The sequence below is a fragment of the Falco cherrug genome, chromosome 2, assembly GCF_023634085.1.
Source record: "Falco cherrug isolate bFalChe1 chromosome 2, bFalChe1.pri, whole genome shotgun sequence".
NCBI lineage: Eukaryota > Metazoa > Chordata > Aves > Falconiformes > Falconidae > Falco > Falco cherrug.
In genome coordinates this window covers 118,052,790-118,074,276 of record NC_073698.1, presented here as the reverse complement: position 1 = coordinate 118,074,276, position 21,487 = coordinate 118,052,790, and the positions used below count along the sequence as shown (strand labels likewise).

General features: G+C 43.2%; 1 long non-coding RNA gene across 1 annotated transcript; it reads left to right on the top strand.

Annotated features, from left to right (window-relative positions):
* The first annotated feature begins 3,760 nt into the window (after positions 1-3,760).
* LOC129735414 (uncharacterized) lies at positions 3,761-21,237 on the top strand. The gene is made up of 5 exons (XR_008731011.1): positions 3,761-4,053; positions 5,636-5,746; positions 8,425-8,679; positions 15,913-15,971; positions 21,193-21,237. It is a non-coding gene; the product is annotated as an uncharacterized LOC129735414 (long non-coding RNA).
* Positions 21,238-21,487: the final 250 nt, after the last annotated feature.

Below are 21,487 nucleotides of genomic sequence, written 5' to 3'. Positions count from 1 at the left end.
GGTCACAGCAGCCCCACAGCGCTGCGGGCTGGGGGCAGAGCGGCTCAAAGCTGCCCCATGGAAAGGGCCCGGGGGTGCTGGTCAGCAGCCGGCTGGACATGAGCCCCCAGTGTGCCCAGGTGGCCCAGGAGGCCAACAGCACCCTGGCTCGGATCCGAAACGGTGTGGCCAGCAGGGCCAGGGCAGTGCCCGTGCCCCTGTGCTCCGCGCTGGTGGGGCCGCACCTCGAGCCCTGGGTTCAGTTTCGGGCCCCTCAGGCCCAGAGGGACGTAGCGGGGCTGGAGCGTGTCCAGAGCCGGGCAGGGGGCTGGGGAAGGGGCTGGGGCACACAGCTGGGGGTGCTCAGCATGGGGAGGAGGGGGCTCGGGGGGGACCTGATCGCTCCCTACAGCCGCCTGACGGCGGGTGGTAGCGAGGGGGTGTAGGAGGTGTAGACATCTCCCAGGTAAGTAGTGGCAGGGCAAGAAGAACCAGCCTCAAGTCCTGCCAGCAGAGGTTTACTTTGGCTATCAGGAACAATTTGTTCATGGGAAGGGTGGTCAGGCACTGGCACAGGCTGCCCAGGAAGGTGGTGGCATCACCATCCCTGGAGGTGTTTAAAAAATGCATAGATGCAGTGCTCAGGGACATAGTTTAGTGGTGGGCTTGGCAGTGTTGGGTTAATGGTTGGACTTGGTGATCTCAAAGGTCATTTCCAACCTAAGTGATTCCATGGTAAGGACCCCCCTGGAGGATCCCCACCCACAGCCAGAAGGTGTCTGAGTTCAGCAGCGAAGGAGTGAGGAGGTGATGAGGGGTGGGATCCTGCTCAGCCATGAACATGCGGAAACGTGCGAATCATCACATCCAAGCAGGTTGGTCCCGTTGTGAGGAAACAGGCCTTTGTGAGAGGAAGGGCTGGGAATCACCCCAGGTTTTCCCACGCATCTTCTTCTTGTTCTTCCCTTGAACTCCCTGGCTTCCACAGCAGAGGAGGGACATGGCAGGTGTCCAAGAATGACCTTTTCTTGGCTAGCATTGCTGTGGGAAGCAACTGGAAACCTCTTATCTGGGAGAGGAAAAAAGTAAAGGAAGAGCAGGAAGAGGAAATGAAACAAAATATGCATAGGTCATTAAGCGTTAAGGAGGCTGTTAGGTGCCGCTGAACTGAAATTAGCTCTGTTGCTATGAAAATAAGGAAAGTTCCAAAGCAAGCTTCTTAATTTTGGGCATGCTGGATATACTTCCAGCTGAGCAGCACAATTTGTCGAGCACAATTTCTCAGATTGCTCTGCGGAGTCCCTTTGGATGCTGAGAAACTGAGCTGTTCTCCAGGCTGTGGTGGAGTAGCCAGTGTCATCGAAACATGGTGAGCTGCAGCAATTCCTGCAATTACTCATGACTGATTTGTCACTTGATTGTAGGAATTCAGTTTAGATTTTTTTTTTTTCCATCTCCCTTGCTCCCTAATTGATTTTTTTTTCTGAATCCTGAATCTTTGACTTCTGCTCATAAAACAGATTAGAGTCATTATAGCTGCATGCTTTTTAATCATTCTGCTGCATAATTACTGTTGCTGCTGTTGTCTTCTGGTTTACACTGTTTCTTTATTAGCAGCTCTTATTGCCAGAAGCTTTAAACGTTTAATAACCTGTCAAGGTGGTAATTTGTTGGGGTTTGGTTTTTGGTTTTTGTTTGGGTTTTTTTGGTTTTGTGTTTTTTTTTTTTACTTGAAGACCTTTTCAGTGATATCTTCAAGCACCTGGCCTGGTCAGATGCTTTAACATTCACTTATCTCTGTCTGGTTGGCCCCATGTTAGTTTTAATTACCCTTCTTCTCGTTAGCCAAAGTTACCTATTCATCATATAGAAAACGTAAGCAGGTCACACACAGCTGTATCAGGGAGGAGGAAAACAGACCCTGCAGAAACAGTAATGAGGCTGATGGCCAAAGATGACACATGGGCAAGCCTTCGGCTGTGGTCACTAGCAAAAAAGCCTTATTGCAGCCTGATGCAGCATTCATAGTAAATTCAGACTGTAGTCGTTTCCATACACAGAGGGATTATATCACTATTTCTTTTTTTTAATGCTTTTTGGGGTTTCCATTCAGGGTCCCTGCAGAAATACAGCCAGCCTTCTCCCCAAGCTCCTGTGGGCATTTTCTATACAGCACGCCAGCTCTGGAGCAGCTTGCCTTTCTCAAATGCCAGACGAAGCCAGATAGTTCATGGGTGGTATTTTATCTCCACAAAAGGCTTTCAGATCTCAGTTCTTGCTGACCTGAGCATAAGTCACAGGGCTGTGGCTCCCCAAGGAGTCCTGCGAGGCTGTTCCTCAACTGCTGCTGTGTCCATCAGCCTTTGGCCATCACTGATGGGCAGGGCTGCTGAATGATGGTCATCTGTGGCACTGACAAACAGCAGTCTCCTCGGTGGTCAAAGCCATGAGCTGCAGCACTGCCCAGCTCACGTGGGGTGCACAGCCAGGACACCTTGTCTCCCAGCAGGACAAGGCACTGGTGGTCCTGCCTCCCTAACCCAATGTGCCCGCTGGAGCCAGCATCCTGGCTTCTTGTATGGACCCCCCCCCACTGTGGTCACGGGATCTTAGAGGTGGGGCAGCACTCTGCAAGGCAGCTTTTTGTGCATCCCCGAGGCGATCGGTGACTGGAGCACATTGGGAAGGGCTGGAAGAGGTGAATAGACCAGTGAAATCAGGGACACGGTGGCTTGTCGGTAGGTAAAAGACGGCAGCAGCAAGAAGATACTCTGTTCTCCCCATCCTCAGTGGAAAGGACAAAATGTAATGGGTTTTCCTGGGCTGGCAGTAAGGAAGAAACTTCTCAGTACTGAAAGATGGTGAAGCTTGGGAGCAGAGCGCCTGGGGACCTGGTGGTATTTCAGCTGCTGGTGGTTACCAAAGAGTGCATGAGATGCCCTCCTGTGGAATACGACACAGATATGGTGGGAGCCTCCCTGCTGGCCAGGCAGGTCAAACTGCCTCTGAATTCTCTTCCCCATCCTGCTTTCTGTGCATGGAAGTGCAGGCCAGATGGAACAGAAGTACTGGGATTTGCATGTGCTAATCTCCCTGGAAGATGAAAACAAAGATACAGGGTAAAAGTTGGGTCAGGGTTTTGATGTACACAGAAAAGAAAAAAATCCAAAGGAAGGCAGCAGTCATTTATGACTGAGAAGAATGAAGAGTCAATAATTACTTGTGGAAAATAAGACATTTAATTGTATTTTAAATAACATCTGATCGAATTATATCATCTTTACTTTACAGTTGTGTGTTGGGGAATTGGTTGCTGTTTTATCTTTTTTTTTTGGTGTTCCTTCACCCATTTAGGGGTAAGTTTCTCCATTAATGGAAATAACTGCATTTCTTTTAGCACCTTGCCTGTGCCTTATTTCATCTTGCCAGAGGAAACTGGTAGATATTAATTCTTGGGGTTTTTCTTGTCTATATGATAATTTGGACAAGATTTTGACGATTTCAGTACAATAGCCTCCTCTCAGGAAAGCTTTGATTGCACTAAAACACACTCTGAAGTGCTAATCTCTTAACCTTCTGGAGTTCATTATTTGGACAGATAAAAATTGAGTTTAAAGTGACCCATAAGGTCTTCTTGCCAAGATATAATCTAGTTAAAATTTTCTCAAATTGAATTATGTGGACTACATACCACGTATTGATTTTAAAAAATCTTAATGGAGTCATATAGTAAGACTCTTGACATGATTTTTTTCCCCTTTTGACAGAGTTGTTTTTTTAATAGAAACTTCAGCATTTTGTTTTGTAAAGCTGTCACCAGCTTGATGGCTTCTCAGTCAGATAAAGCTTTGACCTCTGAGCCACTTCCTCATTTGAGGAAAGCACAACTGCAAAATTAACTAGCCCTGTGCCACTTCTTTGTAAGTTTCTCATACTACATCGATATGAAGAAGCTGAAGGCTGCTTTGAATTATCTCCTGAAGGACCGGTGCTGTGGCCTTAATTCAAGATGCATCCTTCACGCTTTTGAGATAGAAATTTAATGCATCCTCTGCTTTCTAAGTAGAAATTTTGGTAAGTGCTGTTTTCAAATGTCTCCTTTGCCATGATTTATAATTCTTCATTAAGTTCTTTTGCAGACTAGAACAAAACCAAACAAAGGAGCAGTTGAGTACATTGAGGAGACAGATTCAGCTATGGCTCATATTTTCTGGAAGGTGGGCAAGCAGTCAGGCAAGTTGAAATCAAGAGCTGTTCTGTTGTGTTGGATAAGGACAGTCCCAGCTTTATCACTGCCTTATCTCATCCCATCTATGGCTTTACTCTGCAAAATCTTTGTTTTGTGGATTTGGGACCTCTACAGCCATTGCCTTTATGTCCCTGGGCTGTTCAGTGACCTCTGCTGGAAGAGAAGGGGTCTGATGCCTCCACGTTGGTTAATTCCCAAAACATGGGGGGGGGGGGGGGGGGGGGGGGCGGGGAGTGAAATGAAGGGGAAGCGGAGTCTGGAGACCTCTGCAGGGACAGAACTTGAAGTCTTACCGTGGACCTTAAAGGGCAATTTGAATGTGCCCAAGAATGATGAGTCTTTGAACTCTGTCTGACCTCCTCTAGTTGCTTTGCTTTTAAAAAAGGTGGTTCAATAGTGATACTGGGTTTCTGATGCTCTGTGGCTCATCTACAAAAAGTAGATTTGATTGAGTTGGTTGAGGAGGAAGGGAATAGGTTGTACTGTGTAAAATAAAAAGTAAGTTTTAAAAAAAATCTATTTGGGTTTAATTTTTGTGTTGAAAATCCCATACAAAAAGCTTTTCTGGTAGGCAGATCCTAGTCACTTAATCAAGACCATAACTTGGTTTCAGTAAAAATCAAAAATTTAAAACTGACTTGTCCTTTTTTAAGGATATTTTGTGGCAAACCCCAAGATGACAAGATTTGTTTGATTCATTGTAATTACTAGAAATGCTTCATCCATTCAGAAGCTTTCATGATACCCTCAGGGACTGCTAAGCTTTAATATAAGCTGGTTTTCTCTTTATCTCTGATTTTTGTCTCACATGATTTCCCCTTTTCTTCTGTCTAGATGTCTAGTTTCTTGCCATAGCATTAATTTTTTTCACTTGGAAAAGCAACAGCAATGCAACGTGTTTCAAATCTTTTATCTGAATTTCTAGGGCTCAATTCTTACGTAGAACTAAGCTGTTTCTTGCTAAAATTACGTTGCAGGTTTGCCAATGAACAAGCTTAATAAATCAATCGTTCTTGTTTGATAGAGTAAATAAATGATGTTGTGGTATGTGATAATCTCCGAGTTTTCCCACCACCTAACAGAAGGCACATACCGAGGTGGGAGTGTGGAAATGGAGGAATTGACAGGCCCAGACAAATGAACAATTAAGTTGGTGGACTGAGGTCTGTGGCAAGGCAATAGAATAAGGTAGAAGACGTGCCTGGAATATCAAGACCTTCCATGCGAGTTTAAAGTGTCCCAGGAGAGCTGCTGGACAGATACCGCATGGAAAGCGAGCAATATTCTCATTACAGCAGATTAGGTGGCTTATCAATGACCTAAAATACGGGGAAATGAGCCCAGAACTGTCTGAACACGGGAACATGGGTATATATATTTCTAAAGCAAAATTCTGTTTGTTTTCAGGAAATACATTTTCAAGGAGGATGAAGCTTGACATGTGGCGAGGAGCGAAGTGTGGCGAGTTCTCAGCGGGAGGTCCTTCGATCCCGGGTTGCAGACTGGCTGGTGATGCCTGTAAGTCGTACAAGTCGTAAAAGTCACAGATTTCAAATGTCATCATTATCCAGTCACATTCGCAGCGTAGCAAGCGGCAAAACGGCAAGGAGAACTGGATGTGCTCATGGTACCTCTTGCTTCTGTTTTACAGCCACACTGAGATGTTTGCTTCTATGAGATCTTCAAGTAACAAAAACATTTAAGTAAATGAGTTCTTATTTAAGTTCTTATTTAATTAATTAATGATCTTATTTAAATAACTAATTAATAAGTAATTCAAGTTATTTAAGTAATTAACTCAAGTTCTAATTTAAGGGTTTTTTTAAAAAAAAACCAAGAATTTAAAAAAATTAAGTCAATTTAAATTGACTACAAACACGTGTAGTCAGCGTAGGACACTGCCCTGCACCCCTAATGCAACATAAAATGCAACATAATTGATGAAGTTACATCAGCAAATGCTTGAGCAGATGTAAAAGCATTGCTAAAGAAATGGACCCCAGTGAGGACCTGATTTCAGTTTTGGGCTAAGTTAACACGTTTTCTTTGGGATGACATTTTTTTCTTCTGGATGTATTTCTTCTGTTAAAGCCACTAAAATGCAAACTGAATGATAGAAAAGAAACCGCTTTGTGAGTCATAAATGGGATTATTGACTACATACCAGTTGTAGGAGCTACGCTGCCAGTGCACGAGCCAAAAAGCACATCTTGACTGTACGGTTTTATTTCTATTTTCCTAAAAGCAGCAGTTAAAAAAATCATTATCACTTGCGTCTGAGCTGATCATGTTTGATTTGGAAGTCACTGGGATGCAATAAACAGGAAACCCCAGGGTGCCATTTTACTAAGGCAGCTTTCAGAAAGGAACCACAGTTTCTACTGCAAAGCGCTGCTGATTTACATGGATTTTCTTGTCACGTGTTTTGGCAAAATGTATCAGCTTGTGCTTTTTAGCATCAACAAATAATACTTGACTTGCAAACGAGCTCCTTGGCAGGTACCCAGCCACAGGAGGCTTGGAGACTTGACTGAACAAAAAAGACTTTCGTTTCACCAATTTGTGAGCTGGCACTATCTCCGCCGTGGTAGTCTGAAGCTGCTCCCCAATTCTTGGTTTTGACTTTTGGATATTGAGGCTCTTCAGCCTGTTAGCTTTTACCAAATTCCAAGCCATTAAAATTAAATGTTCATTTTTCCAATTTCCATGTAATGCCTTACAGGACTCTCAAGCTCATTCGTGCTCTCATGTTTGGAACTCATCTTTTCTACCGTGTGACATTGGTACCTTTCTCCTCACTTCCAAAATGTTCACCTTTTAAAGGAAAAAAAAACCAAAAGCAGCTTGCTTTGTATTTTTCCTGTGCAGCCTTCATGTTCATAATGAGCTTAAATATAAGGAACATAAACCCATCTGGAAATAAAATTATGCGCTAGGTTCACTAAAAAAAGTAATTACATTATAATCAAACTGTCATTTTATGAGATAGTGGAAGATGAAATACACCATAAGCTGACAAAAGAAGAGGATGGCTTGCTCTTTTAAAATATCATCCCTGGCACAAAGCAGTGAAGAAACTCTAAATTACATAAAATGTAACCGGGAAAACTCTTGGGGCTGAGGAGGGGGACCACAGCACGAGGACCAGCAAGAAAGATAGGCTTTCTTCTGGTGGAATGGGGGAACCTTCAGCCATGCGCAGGCCAACGCGAGTGTAGGCTGCTACTGGCAGTAGACTGAGCACCCAAGGGTGTTTGGACACAGGGTAGGACACAGTGACCCCTGATTAGGAAACACACAGAATTCGGGCATCACACTTTGCACGGACCACCAGTCCCTGTGGCTGTGTCGGTTCTTGAGTTTCATCCTTGTTTGCTTCACCTGAAGCACTTGTGCCCTGTTGCAAACGAGTGGTTTAGGTCGCTGAAAGAGTCACCGTCAAAGGTGTTAGCAAAACAGTTTTAACATGGATTTGTAGAAGCGCAGCTTAACAAAATTCAGTGGTAAGGTTCGCTCTATTACTTACTAAATGGATGAAACACAAAGGAAAACTGAGTGAGAACGAAGCTAGAATGTTTTACACAGATACCAAAGATGCAAAAAGGTAAGGGAGACCCTCCCGTTGAGTGACAAGGTTCAGAGTAGATCCCCTTGCTTTCTAAACTCCTGATAGAGCTTAGGGGCAGCTGGGTCCAATCTTAGTCTGAAACTTGGTCTACGGTTTATATCTAAAGGAACGCATGTGTAATCAGTTAAGATCACCTAAAGAACCACTGTCCAAGATACCAGCAGAAGGTGATCTTGATTCAATGTTGTAAAAGTACCAACTGACCACACATGGAATTTTTACACAGCTTTTGATCTAGCGGTAGTCTAAGGTTTACTCACAGTTTTAAGGTGACTCACAAGATTTTAGCAGCACTTAATCATTGACTAATTCAACATTTACAAAGTGAGTTAATGGGATTTACTACATAATTACAGATCCAAGATGGCAACATGCATACTATACTTGCTATAGGGTATCTAAATCAATTCACACATGCACGCACACAGACACAAAGATAGCTAGATATAGGGATATAAGTATATAAGTGTATAGTTATATGTATATAAATGTACAAAGTATCCCTGTTAAAAGCTCCCCTTGAGTTCAGTAAAATACTCACTTTAAATATCTCTGCATTTCTCAACAGGTGATGGTTGAGCCTCAAGGAGTGGAGGGTTTCAGCCTCGTCCATTTCGTCAGCTTTTGGCAACAGTTCTCCAAACTTCACAAATCTGAGAATTAGGGAGCTCTTAGGGAAGCATCCCACTCAGGGCGAGATGCTGATCACAACCCGCTGCAGCCCAGGAGAGCTCAAAGGGTCTTCACTTCGGACAGCTTTTTATAGGGTCACAAGATAATTGGCTTTGATCATCAGTAAGCTTCCATCCTGACCACAATCCAGGTTGATAATTACTAGAGTTTTCGTAATTCCAGTAACAACGGTGCAGTTCCACTCAGGTTACAATTCAGGGTAGAAGTGTTCCAAGGCTGTCAGGGGATGACTGATTACTCCTGCTGTTGTTCCCCACCTTGCCAGGCAAGAGTTCCTGGTACAGTCAAGGGACGCTTAACCACCCAACTCATGACACAAAGGCCAAACCTTAATGGGAATTCCTGAGATCGTACAATATCCCAGAGGACTAGGGGGAAATGCTCCACCACGTGCCCCACCAAGCTGCCAGCCCATATTCAGCAGAGGATGACTTGCATCTCACATTAAACATACAAGTGCATTGGGAAAATCTGAATGGGTGAGGGGTTGTCTTCATTCATGCCTTGCCATTTCTTGTGGCCCCTTCAACCTGCACTGCCTGAGTGGGAATGGATATGCCGTGCTTCGAGGTGAAATTCATGGTCCTGTGTAGCCACTGAGTAGACAGCAGCATTCAAGTGGGAGTGATTCTCTTTAGTCCTTCAGACTCTTGCCATGTGAGTTGTAGTTAAGTCTTTTTTCCCTCCTGATCAATTCTTTCAGATTTGAGACTGTTCCCTGCTTTCCATTCTCTGTCAGCAATGCACCCCTTACATGGGCAGTCCCAGCAGTGATCCCTGCTCTGATGCTTGAGAGCAGATGGGTGGCAAGTAGTGGGCACCAACATGGGGCACAGGGAGAAGAGCCGGTGATGTGATCTTGGTTGCCAGCCTTGCCTTTCCAGCAGGGCCAGGGAGGGGGCAGGCGGGTGGCTGCAAGTTTATTTTCATGGATGGACTGAAGTTGGTGGAAGGCTGGTACCCGGGAGGACCGCTTTTGCTGCCAGTAATGCATCAAATGAAAGAGAAACTTGTTTTCATATAGCGCCTTTCTTCTGCTAACTGAAGGCAGCTTCAGGAATATGAATGGCTTGAACTCTGTCTTTTTGTAGTCTGATTTTGTTTCTATTTTGGTGATAGAAACGGTGACATACAGAGAGGTCCATGCTGTGGAAGTGACACAGCTGATACCTTTATTCAGTGTCGGGCTTTTCTCTTTTCATGCTATGAATACAGCGACAGAGCAGCACAGCATGCCGTGCCGGCTGTGCACGGTGTTACTTTCTATGCGCAGTGGATAAGACCCACTTTGTGTATTCACACCACATATCTCGCTGGCAAGGCACTGTGAGCCTCAGGAAAACAGGAGCTGGGGGAGCCCACTGGAGACTTCTCAATGCCGCAGCTCGTTTTTGTCAAATTTAAATCTCTAATTTGTTTAAGTACAATTAATTTCATTTTTCTAAGAAAACTGGAAAGATTTCCATTCCAAGAACATGAATGTGAAATGAAGCTTCATCAAAAAAAAGTAACAACACAACCTTGTCCCAGTGCCTATGGAACGGCGTAGTCTCTCTTTTGACAGAAATTCCTTTTGTCACAGAAACAGCTTTTGACAGTAGCTCTCTCCCCAGATAAAAGCAACGGGTCTAGAGCTACCGTTTTTAACTTCTGTCACCAAATCTCAGCACAAGCAACCCCACTCATGGACTGCCAGCACTGGACTGCTGGTGAGCTGTAAGCTGTGTATTGAAGGTCTCATGGGCTTACACTTAGTGTCATCCTCATTTCATGTTATGCTGCTGTTGCTGGCAACAGGCTTGGTTATAATGGCATCGTTTTCTTCTCATTAAAGTCACGCTCCTGTAGCCATCCTCATCATGCAAAATGTGCAACATGTCTTGATTTACAAAAAACCAAAACAAACAAAAACAAACAACAACAAACCCAACCTCAAACCAAAAAAAACCAAAGTATCCTTATGACAGAAGATGCAATTAAGATTTTCTTGGCTTTGATTATGCAGATACTTTCCTGAGGCCACTGTGGCCTGTCAGGCATCAGAACGCTGCTTGAAATAGAAACTGCACCCTTCCCAGTGCCTTGGGTAGTCTTACTTTCCACCTCGTTGTTTTGCTGCAAGGACGAGGGCAGGGATGCTGGTTCATCTCCGTGCCCATCTCGCTGCACACAGCAAGACGCACTGTTGGAGCCCCAAAGTCACAGCAGAGCCCTGGGTGGAAATTGTGCTCCCTGGTGGATTTGAATCCTTAAGAAAGGTGGAGGATTAGCTCATGCCACTTGTATTTGCTCCCCTTGAGACCCACTGCTTTTCTGGCTCTTTCTGGTCATTCTCAAATTGACCTCGAGTTGCAACAGATACTGCAAAGAAAGGTTTCTAAATAGATCAGATGGTGCTCTCTTTTTTAAAAAAATCTGTTTGAACAGCTGGGGCTTAAGTTAAGTTGTAAAGGTCAGTCTGTGGCGTAGGTAAGCTTCATTGCTTCCACAGGGAAAGCTGAATTGGAGAAGGGGTATAATAAGCTTCTTTAAGAAAACAACTCACTCCTTAACTCTAGTATTGCTTAACCCTAGCACAGAAAGATGTAAGGCTTTTACTTCTGCCCCTAACCAACGTGCTACACAAGACTTTTTTTTACAAAGCTAGCAAGCAGCTTTGGAGATAGTGTGAAAGAATTGGCAATACAGTATAGTCTCTGGCTTTTGACTTGGCCTAAACTAATCATCATTACAGTCCTATAAACTGCTGCATCCTTCTGCTATCGAATCATCTTTGCCCTGTGAAGATCACAGCAACGCAATAATTTGGCTCAGATGGAAGTGACACTATAAGGCTAAATACTGTTTTACCTGCCTGCAGCAGCTGCTGCCTAGTGACCTAAAACTATGCATGCTAAAGAGGAAAATACAAATTTTACCTTAAAAGTGATGGGTTTGAGTTGGTCTTTTTTTTTGTAAGTGGAATCACAAAGATATGTAAAGACAAAATGACCCAGCTGGGCCTGGACCAGTGTTGTTGGGATGAATCACACTTACGGATGACGGTAGGTGACAGAGCTGACTCAGCTTTAGCCTGAAAGTAAGGGTGGCAAATCACCATAGTAGGTTCATGACATCGTATGTATCTAGGGAGCCTGCACACAAGTTATGAATTCTGGCCTGACTCAAAGAACTTGTTTCTAAGACCTTGGCAATTGTTTTAGTTTCTTCTTTCTTTTTTGGTGTGTGTTTTTTTGTTGTTGTTGTTGGTTTGTTGTTGGGGTTTTTTGTTTGTTTTGTTCTACCCTCCCTCCCTTCCCCCTGTGTTGTTTCCTTCAACTATTGTGCTGAGTGGAAAGCAGGCACTTATTTATGAGTTGGTCTGCTAAGATCTATTCAAAGATCTATTCAGGGCATGATGTTTTTTCCTGATCCTGAAAGGAAGAGAGATATTGGAGCTTTGTACTCCTGCTTCTCTGCAGGGGCCAGGGCACAAAGTCTCTGGCCTAACTCGACATGTCTAAGGGCTAGACTTGCCCAAAATGTACAATAGAGAAGGATCATTCTCTAGTTGCTGGATGTATTTGCTGTGTACTTTCATTGGAGGTGCTATAGGTTCTCTCAACTGTCACCAAAGGTCTGCACTTTTCCTAGTAACCAGGCCTGCATGCACTAGTTCTTTTGAAAGCTGGGGCTTCCATCTTCATTTCTGCATGGCTGAGCATCTCCGGCTCTTCGGATCGCGTTGTTCTCCCTTTCTCTCCATCCCAGGGCTGAGATGCATCATATGGGCAGTATGAAACTCTGTTCTCCTTACAAGAACATGGTGAGGCTGTTAATTCACATAGCTTCTTTCTGGTCTGGGTTTTTTTTTTTCTTCTTCAAGCATGCTGAGACTGAGGAAAATTAATATCACACTTCTTATAAACCTGTTCTTGTGGTTGATGAAACCCTCCTAAAAGCATGTCAAAACAACTTGCTTAAGCGTGGAAATTTGTTTAAAAGTAATGATGCTGGAAAACAGCACAAACTCATATGAAGACGTGCAGGAAAAGAGCTTCGGCTATTTGTAATCTCAAGATTTTAAGTGGAATATCAGCTCAGAGGTGTGTGATGAGTTTCAATGGAGGAGAAATCAAAGAGGAAAGTTTTAGGGGTCAGTCTCTGATGTATTTAGAAGCCCCATCTCTGCAGTGTCTTTTCTCTGCCTGCAAGAAAGAAGCCTTCCTGATCCTTGCTCTTCAAGCAAAGGCAGCAAGGCTTGTTGACCTGGATGAAATAAATCACTGGTCTTAATACAATATCAGAATGAAATATGCTTTAAAATCTAACCTGTGTAGGCCTGAGACAGTTGGCAGCTTTCACATGGACAAATGAGAAGCTGCTGATCTGCATGCGTATTTCTCTGCTGCAATTATCCTCATCTTTGTAAAAACATACTATCCCTTTTTTTTTTACTCTGTAGACTAAAGCCAGAACACTGTTAATAATGAGGATTTTCTCTGTCATTGTAAAATGCTCACGGCTTCATTAGAAGCAAAGTGAACTCTTTACACTCCTGACCTGACTTAAAATGGATGTGTAATACAAAACAAACACGATGGGAAGGGCTCTCCCATTCTCACTTGTGTTTGTTGAAGAAGGAAAACCCCCCATTATAATACTTACTAATAAGTTCAGCTAAAAAACAGAGGCTTAAAAAGACACCAATGTTTTTTCTGCATGGCTCCAAACTTCCTTGCTCCTATCAGCTGGCATTGGCACCAAGTTCTCTGTAACGTAAATCCCATTACACAGCACTTGAGTTCTGGCCTCAGAAATAAGTGGAGACCTGACCTCAGCAACACTTAATCTAGTTAGTTATTTTGTTAGGACTAAATCTGTTTTTCCAGCAAAGTCATCACTCTGCATGCAGGCACGTCAGCGCTGGACTCACATTTCCTAGTAGAAAGTGGCAATTCTTTTGAGCTTAGCACGTCTCCAGCTCTATTCAGAAGCCTGTGCTTGCCCTGTCCTTACTCTTATTCTAATTCCACCTTAAGTACTTTGTCTCCGCAGCCATATCTGACCAAGATGTGGGTATTTGCCGTTAGTTATCTGTACCAATGCAAAGGCAAGACATAAGCTCAAAATCTGAGACACATACCTAATTACCCTGTGGGTGGTTGTTTGGGGGTTTTTTAGATTTCCCCTCCCTTCAGTGCTATTAATTTAATTGATGAACCTCATCATGCAGTCTTTCCAAAGTGGCTGCTTACCTCAGTGCACGATACCTGCTTGTTACAAGCACGATTTGCCCTTGCATACCCCAACGAATCATTTCATGCACAACTGTTCCAAAAGGGGGAATGTGATAAGCAGAAAGTTAGAGAAAATTCAGGAATCAAAAATAAAACAGCATTTACTCCGAGGCACAGAGTCCCAAAGGAGCTTTTTATGTACAGAAGATAAATCCAGCAAGTTGTAGTCGCTAAGACACACGGATGTCAAGGCTCAGAACTGACTTGCTAGACGATTAATAACAAGCAAATTACACCCAGATATGAAACTCCAAATAGAGCCTGAGCTTTGCCCTTAAAAAGGTTTTGCACATTAGCACCATAACCTAGAAATTAATCTTTCCTCCTTTAGCGTTCTCATATCTATTGCAAATAAAGTTGCTATGATACCCGCTGAACTATCTTTCATGCCAATGCTCTTTGGCAGCCATACTGTGAAGATGCTGATGAAAGAAGAGAGGTCATTTTATACGGAGCTGGTGTACCAGATGAGCATTGCTCTGATCGTGTGCAAAGGAAAAGTGTGTGGCTTCATTTTATGGAAGCTGCCCACAGACCTGGTTGAAAAAATACAGTATTCTGAAAGATAGCCTCATCTTTCTCGCAGCCTGCCTAATTAAAAAGCTAATTGAAAATCAGCTCAGAATAAGCTTTCTCCCTGCAGATGTGATCTTTGCTTAGGCTTCAAGTAATGCTTTTGAAGCATCAAAATATGTTGACAGTGGTCATGGACTGAGGCTGAGAGCAGACAGCACCCTTTTTTAAGCCTCTCTAGGATGCCTTTGAGAATAAAAGCCCGTTCTGATTCAGCCTTTATTTGTCCTACGGGCAACGGGGAAACTTAGAGCAGTTTATGGGCTTTCCATCACTAAGACAGATCTGAGAGTCATTGGCATGGAAATGAAATTTCAGGTTACAATAATGAGGAATATATCATGAGGGCATAATAAGCACCCAGTAAAATGCATGAGCTTTTTAATGGCCCTCTGGAGAAAAGATGCTGTCTTAGGCTAGCCAGAATGTCCTCAAGGCTCTGCACCAGTGAAGGTTCAGGTAGCAGCCGGAGATAGGTAAGTGAGGTTGGATGGCAGAGCCACCAGGTATTTTTATGAAAAAAGGTAATAGAAGACAACTAATAACAGCAGCACAGTGTTACTGCTGTTGCACACATTCCCAAGTGAGTAACTGTGGTGAAAACCAACCAAAGCCATGACAGGCCACTTGCTGAAAATCTTCCCAAGTTAGCAGCCTGAAGCCCCCCAGTATTTCCTGCTAGCAGCCTACTTCTCGATTCCCAGCTGCACCTACGTGCTGGTGAAAGCCTGTTTCAGACCTGCAAAAGGGCTTGGGTGAAGGGTGGGGTTGACCGAACATCCTTCTCTGTTAAAATTTATTGCCTGTGCCGGAGGTCCGTGCATTTTCTCCCCCTCTCCTGTTAGTCTCGTGAATCGCTTGATTTATAGCAGCCCCAAAACGATGCTCCCATGGTCATTAATCTCCAGTCCCACCAAAGCCAGTCAACAGTTTTCAGACCAGTCTGTGGCCCCAGCTGCAGACACCAGACTCCCTCTGTGGCTCCTCTCGCCTCTTCCCAGCCTGGCCTGACACATCCCTGATGATGTGGGGACTCAACAGCTTCTCCCTCCCTTTGGCTCAGGCTCTGAGCCCTCCTTGAATGACCCCATTCCAGGCAGGAGGCTGAACCAGGGACACCCAGGGTCCCCTCCAGCACTAATCCTGTGGTTCTGTGTCAGATCCCACGGGCACAAGGCTGGCTTGAAGCCACCATAGCTTTGAAATTGGCACTTTTGCTTGGCATAGCTGAAACGTGCTGACTTTCTGGGGTATCGCTGGCTGGAATAGCCAGCTTTGTCAGGCTGAGTAAGTAAGATGGAGGGATCCTGTCCTAAAGGAAAATAGAGGGCAAAGAGGAACTCCGATTTGTACATGGGAAGCTGAAGGATGGAGACATGAAGCCGGTTCCCCAGGTTTACAAAGCCTGTGGGAGCTCGAGCTGAGTTGGGGTATTTGGAGTGTGAAAACTACCTCTGTGTTTCTTTTCATAGCTACATAGAAAACCAGATTTATATATTTTTTTCTTTCAGGAATACCAGCTGCCCTGGCTGGCTCGTGGCAGGACAAACTGTTTTCTGAAGCACGGAAGGTAAGACCACGATTTGCAGCTGAACTTGTTAATGCCTAAGCTTGTTATTTGTTAGTTATCTTATTTAACAGTTTTTAGAGGTACCGTTGTAATGTCTGTGAAGAGGACAGATGCGTAACAGTCAGTCTGACTTATGCAAATTAGAAGTGGGAAAATGGGTTTAGGTAATGGGGATGTCATAAATATCTGTGAATTATGGAGCGCTGTGTTATCAGAAAGGTCAGGAGCAGGACACGGTGATTGTTCGTGACCTCGTACTCATCCTGAGTCCCTTCTCTAATCCCTTTGTGCTGGTCCTTTTGTACCTTTGAAAAATACGCTGATAAGCAGATAGCTGGAAATCAAGTCTAGAGAGGATCACGCTGTGAGTTCAATTAACTCCACCTGAGGTGGATAACTCTGGTGGTAATTCTTCCCTGCGTATTGCTGTTAGAGTGTCAGGTACGGTGTATACTCAGATGCATTTCTCCGAGGAGGAATGAGGCGCATGAGTGATCATTGTGTCATGTAATCAAATAATTGTTTTGCAGCCTGCTGTAGGTTACTGTGGATGGCAAGAATTGCCAGGAGGCAATAACGCAGGGGAGGGATCAGTGTGTGCATGAGAGCTGCCACGGCAGAACGGTGATCTTACCCCAGAGTGGGGTGTAAAAAGCGCAGGGGGGAGGTGGGGTGCCCAGCAATGACTCCAAGCTGTCTTAATGTTGTAGCTTGCTTTTCTGGATTTCTGGGTTACTCCCAGGAAAGCCTGCAGCGATGGTGTGTGTTCCCTCCACTTACAGGCTGTGTGTTCTGAACTTGGACATGAACCTGGCGGTGGCTGTAAGGGCTTATCTGGTGAAGGAGTAACTCTTACTTAAGGTGTCCCTAAAGTTCAGATGGAGGAGGTAAAGGGTGGAGATTCTGGCCATGATGCACAAAAAGCAAGCCGGGTCAGTAGGGTAAATCCGTATGGATGCTTACACACATCCATGTCTCGGGAATGTGGCCGGCACGTGCCTACATTAGATTTGGATGCCCATAATGCCTATCACAGATACCCAATGCTGGCTGCTTATCAGACCGGTATCTTAGGATAAGTATGCATTTCTGATTTTTATGCCATAGAGACGCGCTGCAGGACTGAGGGAAAAATACAGTGGTTACGCACATTTAGAAATAGAAAAGGTATGTGGTGATTAATGGGCAAGTGCATTGTAGTTTTTGCTGCAGTGTGCTAATTAGTAGAATTTTTGTAAGCCTCTGGAAATCCTTAGATGTAAAAATATCTGTTCATTTCTTCTGAATTTTCCTTCATTGGCTTTTCCCAATTATTTAACAGTGGGGAGTACTCTGAGAACATCAAGTAAATCAAAAAAGTTAAAACAGCATGTGGATGGGCACACATACAAATAGTTTTCTATTTGAGAAATCATTTTTCAGACGAAAGTATTGAACTAATTAACTATAATTGCTGAATAACTTCATTGCACTTCTGGTTTAGAGTTTATCTTGCTCAGTTAAACTTCATCACTTCAATCAATAAGTTGTGTCTCGGGCCTCAATGAGGGGTAGAACATTGGGAATTAATAACTTTGTCTCCATGGAAACAAAATCACTTGGGGAACCTTGAAGTTTACTTGAAGGTTAAGAAAGGTAACGGTATTCAGCTCTAAGAGGATCATCTTGTTCTGTGTCGGTTATTTAACAATTAGGAAAGTGTGGACTGGCTTTGAAAGAAGCTGTTCTGTAGGCTTCTAGGCAAGAAGCTTATTATGAAGGTCTGGTGCCTAACACTTAGCAGCTGATTCAATGTCAGAGTGATTGATTTTAGGCTACGGAGATGTTGTTTGTAAGTTTAAAATAACAGGCAAGGATGACAGTCCAAGAAAGTTTCTACTTGTAATTTTTGCCCTTACCTTGTTGATGGTGGCTTGGTATTGAACATGATTTATCATACATAGGTGTTGATGATATGGAGGATATGAAGTAGAGTAGCCTTCTGTGAAGTTCTGGTTCAACAAACCTGTCACTTCACATTTCTCACTTCTGTATTGTTATAAAACTGTGATGCCACTTTCACCATCAGTCTGACTGGTCTGACTAATAGAATATTTAGTATAAGACTTGTAGCATACGTACAACCTTTCTCTGAACTAGCTGAAAGCCATCCAGATGAGTGTAGTGCACACAACACTGTTGTGCTCAGTTGTTGCAGACAGGGACAAAGTGCTTAAAAAACTGAAATCAAAACAAATGCAAAAATGGAAAACCTCCTAACGTATTGGAATCTTTGCATAAGGGGACTCAAAGGTTGTGCGAGGACTCACATCTCAAACAGGATGGTGGTTTGCAGTCTGGATGGCAACAGGGCTCCATTGCAAGGGCCATTGTATCAGCATCATATCCATTATTGTCAAATATCTTAAACTACACACAGAGCACCTAACCACGCAAGGGATGGTGACCGTTTCTGCAGCTGCAGGAAGTATTTCTACTATTTCCAAGTGCCCTACCTATGCAAGACTTGGTCAATTCTGCAGCAGCTACTGCCTGGGGAGTCCCTGGGACAGCCAGATCCCCACCTAGGATGCTTGTCAGCACACTGAAGCACAGAGATTGCTCTACCCACAGCATGGGGGAATCCAGTATTTTCCGAAATTCCCTCCTGAATAGCTTCTAAGAAAGTTAGTTACACATGTGATGGTGACTAGGAGTTCGGTCAACACCATGCCTCACATCCATCTTTTGTCTTACCAGTCCCTCGATTCTTCTGCACAGAGACTAACCAAGGATCTGCTAAACTAGTGGAACCCAAGGAATTAAGGATATAAATACACTGCATGTACAAGCAGGCACAGATTTGATTACACCACCATTATAATTACAGAACAAACTTGCCTTTCTTCCTCATATCTCACAAATAAAATAAATGTAATAGCTCTTGCCACACAATACACATAACAGTAATTTACAAGGTATATTTCCATTCTTGTTGGTGCCCCAGGAAATGGTAGATGCTTGTGTCCAAGCTCACACATCAGGAGCTCCTTCATTTCTGCCATCACTAGCTAAAATAAGTTATTTACATCACTGAACTGAAGCTGGCTGTATCTACATGCAAAATATTGTTGCCTGCTCAAAGCACTGCTCTCACACTCTGTAAATTGAAAAGACAGCTCCTTCTTCAGCTGTGCGTTGAATTTCAGTATGAATTAAAGCAGCAACATTTTCCAGGATATTATCTTATAAACTTAACACTAGCTACTTCAGCTTTCATTTCTTGTTATTTGTGACATACTTCTGTAACATCAGCAGTTGTTTAAAATGGTTAGGTTTGTGAATAAAACCAAAATTAATAGTGCTTTTTCTGATAAGATAATATCGGAAGACATGATTGGAAATGTCTAATGACAGTTAAAGCATCCAACTTAAGACACTTCATAAAAGATTAGTAATCGTTCTGTATTTTTGCTCTGCAACTTCATGTGGCAGAGGAGTAAAAAGCCACGCTAATGTTAAGCAGCCTTTGGCAAACATAAATGAATGTGTAGAAGCCACACAATTCAAATTGACATTTTCTACAAACAAAGGCAACTCTACACTCTTCAATAATTGAAAAATCCCTGTGGCATGAACATACATAATGATGGGCAGCGAAAATACTTCATCTTCCTTGCGGTGCTTGTTGTGGGTTTCATGACTGGAGCTTGCTGAATTATTCATTGGAAACAGTTCTTATTGTGGATGTGTCTCCTTTCTGAATTCAGAAGTCAGGAGATTCTGTGGTTCAGTTAGAAGAGGCTGTGATATGATACTTGCTGGGTCATCTCCAGTGCATAGATACTAGCGTTGGGGTGAGAGAATCAAAAGGTCCCTTTGAAGAATCACAACTGTAGCTTGTAAAAATTCAGTTTTCTCCCTAATTGTATTTAGTCAGTAGTTTATCATGCAACTAGGTGCCATGCAACTTTCTTTTCAACCTGAGTGCTGCTCAGCTTGCTACATGAATGAGTTGTTCCCTCCTCTCACACCACATCTGGACACACACCCGTGTCCATGGATCTCCATGCACATGTAGTGATGCGAGTGCACGGAAAGGACTGAACGCAAGCTGTGAAGCTTCACCGTCATAGCGGTTTCCCTGTTAGCCTCCTAACCACTTCAAGGCTTCCTTTGTTAACCTGACAGACAGACAATTACTTCTGGCAAGTGGATGTGAAACCTGGTTTTAAGTAACTAACCAGTCACTGCCATGCCTGTCCAAAACACTTACGGAGAATTTTGTTTTAGCAGGTCATAGTTTTGCTCAGGTCACCAGCTTTGGAGCACAAGTTTCTTATGGCAAGCAAAAGGTTGCAGAAACTTCTTCAAAAAGTCTTGGCAGTGTTTTGCTGGGCATCAAGCAAGCTATCCCAGTCAACTACTGCGCTGTTAGCCTCCAAAGCAATGAATTATCCAAAACCCTAGTTCCTTGTGAGTCATCATCTCTGTTGAAGCGCAACTGGATTGTGACCACCTCATACACGGACAGCACCTTCCGTCAGTCAGCATCATTGCAGGGAAGGCGAGGAAGTTTCATACCTTTGGTTATGATGCCGGTAAAGGGCTCAAGCATCTTCATCTCTTCTATTCTAATTTGTAAAGAAATGGCTACAAAAATGAGATTCTTGCTTTGGGTAGAGTATTGTAAATCATAAGCAAACCACTGACTTGAGAGAGAGAAGCCTACCCGCTGGGTTTTAATAACTCTTGTGTGTCGCTATTTTTTTCCTAGAAAAACATTTTTTAAAGGATGTGAAATATTCTACCACTAAACCTCACCAACCTCTCTCTGCAGCGTGCCTTTTTTAAATTAAAAATGCTTATTTAGTTTGGCACATTATTGCAAGCAGGATTATTACTTTTTTTTTTAGTACGTGCTAGAGTGTCTTGAGATCTGCATGCTAAATTACATAGATCTGCAATGTACCTGAATTTCCAGAAGAATTTTTGTTATTCTCATGCAGAATCCATGAATGTTGTGGGGATTTTTTTAATTCTTTGAAGGGAGGGAGGGAGAAATCTCCATTTCTCCCAATATTTTTTTTTCATTTGCTAAGCCTTTTGAGGATTGTTTTGTATTATAAGCAACGAAGTTTGATAGCTCAGAAGGGGAAGGAAAGTTAAGCACTAATAAATCTACATGCTATAAATTTGAATGCCACCTATAAAAAATGTATTTTGTATTTGTATTCTCTAGGGGCCAAGAAGAAGAACTGCTAGAAAGAAAATGCCCAATCCTAGGTAACTCTTTTTAAGCTTTAAACATTTAAATATGTTCCTTCCAGGTTGTGTATTCCCTGCTGGTTGTCCTATGATTTTCTGTGCTCGGTTTTACAGTGCACTAAATATGTTGTGTCATATTATTTGCCTTGAGCCAAAAATCACAAGAGAGTGGCTCGTATACACATCTGTCAATGAAGCTGGCATGTACAAGATGTACAGTTTCAAACAAGAAAAGTCAAACAAAGGATAGGAAATGGAAGGAGTCTTCA